This window comes from Haliotis rufescens, unplaced genomic scaffold (assembly GCF_023055435.1).
Source record: "Haliotis rufescens isolate VD_foot unplaced genomic scaffold, xgHalRufe1.0.p SCAF_12, whole genome shotgun sequence".
In the NCBI taxonomy this organism is placed as follows: Eukaryota; Metazoa; Mollusca; class Gastropoda; order Lepetellida; family Haliotidae; genus Haliotis; species Haliotis rufescens.
Window position 1 is genome coordinate 16,920,761 of NW_025963802.1, and position 6,558 is coordinate 16,927,318.

Sequence of the window (6,558 nt, forward strand, 5' to 3'; positions counted from 1 at the left end):
CATGGTACACGATATGGAGTCTGTACTGGGAAATGTATACAAGTTCTTTACACTTTAGAGAGATAGAGGGAAAACATTATTAATTTAGATAGGGTGAATTACCGAACTGCCCAAGCTATATGGTTTTCAATTCATATCATCAAGTATGATAAATAAAACAAAACAGGTATAGGGGTGGTCCCAAAATCAAAACGGTACGTAAAAGGATACTAGACAGCTTTGATACAAGATGATTAGGCGTATAGTGTACAAGCTTTATGAGTCATAGATAACGCCAGTTAATATAACGTACGGGAATCAGATACTGCCGCCCAAACATTGAGTAGTCTGAAGGCGACCATAAAGGAATATATGACATTGTCGACTTCAGACCATATGGAACGAAAGTTCAACTCATGGAGAAAATTCGGCTGAATAAGAACCCTGTAAAGTACAGGACATATGTGATGGCGGCACAACACGGTCACGTTGTCTTACGTACGCCAGTCAGACACTGTGAGCTCAACCCCGTTGTGCCCATCTTGGCTGAGTGTAAAGGGTTCGTGGCAAGACATAACACAACATTCAAAAGTACAAATTCATAGACGTCATCAGCAGAGATAAATGCTCAAGAAATCATCTGTGGAACAACAAATACTTCTGGATTCCAAAACCGCAGCTTTCCAATACTCATTCCGTTTCGTAGCTCTTAACTATTCCATCGTGTTTCCAAGCAAATGTCCTTAATAGCTACCCCATCAACGCAAATGTCAATTAAGTACAATAACAGCAATATTTTGAGACCACCCCAACTTGGTGACATTTGCCTATGAGAATGCGCGGGACGGTGTGAGGTCATCACCTCGGGAGAGGTGTCAGTAATAGGCCATTACATACATGCATGACAACACACGACTATTTTCTAAGTTGATCATCATTTAACCTGTAAAAGTACATTTTAAGGGTTATCACAGTGTCAGTAAGGACAGGCTAGATTAGGGCAATTTGAGTTATTTTGATATATGCTCTTTTTATAGTCCTATGACTATTATTAAATGAAGCAAGGAAAGCAGTTTTCCAGCATTTCCGTCATCACTTTAAGCCCGCACTCTCCCTTGAGGGTCGTTCGTCGTCAGTTATACCCCGACTAACCAAGATCATGTGTCCGAACTACGTGTAGAAATAGTTCAAGTCGTGTATGAACTACATGACATTCATCAACAGTGGATGGCCTGTGATTTGTAATGACCATGGGCGTTATTCACCCATATCGCTGTACAATACCTAAACGTGACAAAGCGGTTTTCTTGATATTTGTCGGTCATGCTCTCCTTTCCATGCAACACTGAATAGTGTTACACTTTTTGTGACTTAAATTTGTCAATCAAGTTTTCACCATCAAAGACCTGTTGAAGTCATTCAAGAAGTCATTTCATGGTATACAATCAGAGGAAAATACTAAACTTAACACGTCGCTTGTCAACATAATGGCCTTTTGGCGGAGTTCACACCTCTTTACTCACTGACTGTCTATTGACACACTCCTTGGTGTGCATGGCTGATGGAAGGGCGTCGTACCCCAACGATGAGGAGGCCCGTGAAGATTCCGGGGTAAAACTCATGCTTGTCGTAAAAGGTAACTATGCTTGTCGTAAAAGGCTACTAACGGGATCGGTTGGTCAGGCTCGCTGACTTGGTTGATGCATGTCATCGATCCCGATTGCGTGGATCAATGTTCATGATATCAATCACTAGATTGTCTGGTCCAGACTCGATTATTTACAGACCGCCGTCATATAGCTGGAATATTGCTGAGTGCGGCGTTAATCAACAAACCAACAAAACCAACCAACCGACGATGTGGATCTCTTGTCTTAAATATCATTCATTGTATGATCTGATTCGGACTCGATTATGTGACCCGTGAAGATCCGGGGTAGAATAGGTATTCAGCAACCCATGCTTGCCGTGAAAGGCGACTATGCTTGTCGTAAAAGGCAACTAACGGGATCGGGTGGTCAGGCTCTCTGACTTGGTTGATGCATGTCATCGATCCAAATAGCGTGGATCGATGCTCATGATCTCAATCACTGGATTGTCTGGTCCAGACTCGATTATTTACAGACCACCGTCATATAGCTGGAATATTGCTGAGTGCGGCGTTAAACAACAAACAAACAAAAACTCGATTATGTTCAGGCCGCCGTCTCATGTCTTAAGTTTTGCTGAGCGAATCGCGGCGCCTTAGACGACTGGGCCACCCGTGCCCCCACTTTATTAATGAAAATTGTAAGAGGAGTGTGTTTCCGGTAGAGGAGGACATGTTTGTCCTTTTCGCAAACACCTGGTGTCATCCCTCATTTCGAGAGTTCCATTCATTTTATCATTATTTCGACTTTTGCACCCTCAGGAATCTGTTTCGGCAGACATTCGATGCTGACTGTTCTTTGGCGTTGTCGTGCCTTTTTGGCAATATTTTACGTACGCTTAAAAATTTATGATATACCTTTTAACACTGGACACTGACGTTAATTTCCATATTTGTTTTCCAAACAACATAAGATGCGTCATGGACCTCTTTTTAATATCTTTGTATGTCCTCTCTGTTGCCGTGGCCTCTCCCTGTGGAATATTCATTTTCTAACCTTAGGCTACTTGTCTTACACAAGTGGTTTTCATACCTTATGAACCTCCAGTGACGTCATCCTATTGTTCACGGGTTAAATCTCATTAACTGTAATGTAATAACATCCCTGGGATTTTTTAATACTTTCCTAGGAATTTTAGTAATGCAACTTCCGTTTAAATTGTAATCTTTCTCACTAGAAATTTATTTTGCATTTAACCAAATTAAAAATCGAATGACAAATGTTTTCTTTATAATTGCATCGAACACGCAACCGTCGTATATGCAGTCCAGTGAGTGTACCACGAAGCTATAGAGGTGCTGATAAATTGCAATGCTTTTAAGAATGTCCTTTTTCAAATACCGTACAATAGCAACAGATTTTTACGCCTGTTTCCCAAGGTTTATTGAAAGTATGTCTAAAACATTCAGAATTCTCTTTTCGGTTTATAGTTTAGTTAAAACACTTCCCCTCGGGTTTTTATGATATTTAAAACCCAAATTACGCGGATGCGGGTTTTTAATTTCCTATTAATCTTTTCTCGAAATCAGTCGCTCACTTAATCCGGATTAAGAAGAGGGGGGGGGGGGGGGGGGGGGGGGTCGTCTCCATAGTAAAGGGTAAATAATTCAGGGTTCGGAAACTAAGATCTCTTATATTAAAAAACCTACGTGAGCGCATACATTAATGTACATTACAGTTCGTTTTCTTTATGTTTTTTTATTACAATAATCATATACAAAGCCACATTTAAACTGACACGGTGTATATATTTTGTATGTTGTAACCTCGATAAAACACTTTTAAACAAGGGTCTCATGTCGCTCTTTGAAATCTTCTAAGAAAGAATAGGTTTGATTCTACCTCAAAAGTTGTGAAATCTAGACATCAAAGACTGGTGCTGCTGGAATACTGCTCAACATTAAGTGAGTGAGTGAGTGAGTGAGTTGGGTTTAACGCCGCTTTTAACAGTATTCCAGTTATATCACGGCGTGTCAGCTTAATGTGGGAGGAAAGCCCGAAGTGATGCAGGTCTCAGACGTTTACCACTTCGATGAAACCCACGAGCACGGGTATGGTGCTGACAAACCTAGAAACATAATCGGGGCGAACCGGGATTTCGAACCAACAATCATAGGTTTCTGGCGTGCCCAAGGGACGCAACTCTGCACAGCGAATCGCGGCGCCTTAGACGACTGGGCCACCCGTGCCCCCACTTTATTAATGAAAATTGTAAGAGGAGTGTGTTTCCGGTAGAGGAGGACATGTTTGTCCTTTTCGCAAACACCTGGTGTCATCCCTCATTTCGAGAGTTCCATTCATTTTATCATTATTTTGACTTTTGCACCCTCAGGAATCTGTTTCGGCAGACATTCGATGCTGACTGTTCTTTGGCGTTGTCGTGCCTTTTTGGCAATATTTTACGTACGCTTAAAAATTTATGATATACCTTTTAACACTGGACACTGACGTTAATTTCCATATTTGTTTTCCAAACAACATAAGATGCGTCATGGACCTCTTTTTAATATCTTTGTATGTCCTCTCTGTTGCCGTGGCCTCTCCCTGTGGAATATTCATTTTCTAACCTTAGGCTACTTGTCTTACACAAGTGGTTTTCATACCTTATGAACCTCCAGTGACGTCATCCTATTGTTCACGGGTTAAATCTCATTAACTGTAATGTTATAACATCCCTGGGATTTTTTAATACTTTCCTAGGAATTTTAGTAATGCAACTTCCGTTTAAATTGTAATCTTTCTCACTAGAAATTTATTTTGCATTTAACCAAATTAAAAATCGAATGACAAATGTTTTCTTTATAATAGCATCGAACACGCAACCGTCGTATATGCAGTCCAGTGAGTGTACCACGAAGCTATAGAGGTGCTGATAAATTGCAATGCTTTTAAGAATGTCCTTTTTCAAATACCGTACAATAGCAACAGATTTTTACGCCTGTTTCCCAAGGTTTATTGAAAGTATGTCTAAAACATTCAGAATTCTCTTTTCGGTTTATAGTTTAGTTAAAACACTTCCCCTCGGGTTTTTATGATATTTAAAACCCATATTACGCGGATGCGGGTTTTTAATTTCCTATTAATCTTTTCTCGAAATCAGTCGCTCACTTAATCCGGATTAAGAAGAGGGGGGGGGGGGGGGGGGGGGGGGGGGGGTCGTCTCCATAGTAAAGGGTAAATAATTCAGGGTTCGGAAACTAAGATCTCTTATATTAAAAAACCTACGTGAGCGCATACATTAATGTACATTACAGTTCGTTTTCTTTATGTTTTTTTATTACAATAATCATATACAAAGCCACATTTAAACTGACACGGTGTATATATTTTGTATGTTGTAACCTCGATAAAACACTTTTAAACAAGGGTCTCATGTCGCTCTTTGAAATCTTCTAAGAAAGAATAGGTTTGATTCTACCTCAAAGTTGTGAAATCTAGACATCAAAGACTGGTGCTGCTGGAATACTGCTCAACATTAAGTGAGTGAGTGAGTGAGTGAGTGAGTTGGGTTTAACGCCGCTTTTAACAGTATTCCAGTTATATCACGGCGTGTCAGCTTAATGTGGGAGGAAAGCCCGAAGTGATGCAGGTCTCAGACGTTTACCACTTCGATGAAACCTACGAGCACGGGTATGGTGCTGACAAATCCTTGAAACATAATTGGAGCGAACCGGGATTCGAACCCACAATCATAGGTTTCTGGCGTACCCAAGGGACGCAACTCTGCACAGCGAATCGCGGCGCCTTAGACGACTGGGCCACCCGTGCCCCCCTCAACATTAAGGGAAGGTGACTATTGGAAAGTCGAAGTCATCCCTCTTGTTATTTAGTTTTGTGGAGAGGTTTTTGGCATGCAATACAATTGGATGGGAGGGGGTATTCACAAATGAGGAACTATTGCAAATGTGTTTGAAATGACATCACTGCAAAATATAAATCGTAGTTCAATCATTTAAAGGCCTCCTTTTGAAACGCAGATATTCCCAGCTAATTTATTTTCAGTCAAGTGTCCAACGCCTGGCGAAGAAACCAGCATTCTTGTGACAACAAAGGAGAACTTTAAATCTTTGAAATGTAATAGTATGGTCTGTTCTTGACTACGGGGCGGCTATCCGGGGTAATTATAATGTGTCAGCAATAAATGCTGTACACCATAGAGCCATTTGATTTTATTTGGGACTCGGCAAATACGCCCCTAACGTCGCTATAAATGGGGACATGGGATGGATACCGCCTGTTGTCAGACTGTGGAAAAGTGTAGCAAGACAATGGTGTCGCCTTAAGAATATGTCTAGTAGTTTAAACAAATACGTGTTTAACTGGGCTGATAGATACGCTGTAAATGGTTGTAAAAATTGGAATGGTAGGGTAAGAAAGAAGATTACTAATATGGATTTAGGATATCTATTAAACGCTACAGGTTTTATTGATAAATTTTCTGTTTGTACACAGGTGGAACAATGGTGTAAAAATGAATATGTTACCCGTTGGAGTGATATGTTAAGAAAGGAAGAGGGGCGAAATGGGCTTAATAAATTGAGAATGTATCGATGTTACAAACAAGTATATGGGACAGAATACTATGTTTCAAATAAGATGCCCAGAAACTATAGATCGGCACTAGCCAAGTTTAGATGTGGAGTGGCTCCTATTCGAGTGGAAGCCGGTCGATACGAAGGTGTACCTGTCAATAATAGAAAATGTTTTCACTGTAATGACAGCGTAGAAGACGAGGTCCATGTTTTGTTTCACTGCGCATTATATGATGATATCAGGGCAACTCTTTTTAATGAATGTATTGCTAAATCTTATAATTTTTTAGATATACCTGATATCGACAAACTTTGTTTTATTTTCAGTGACTCCAGTGTGTGTTTTATACTTGTCAAAGTCTGCTTTTTAATTCTTAATCGTAGAAAACATCTTTTAT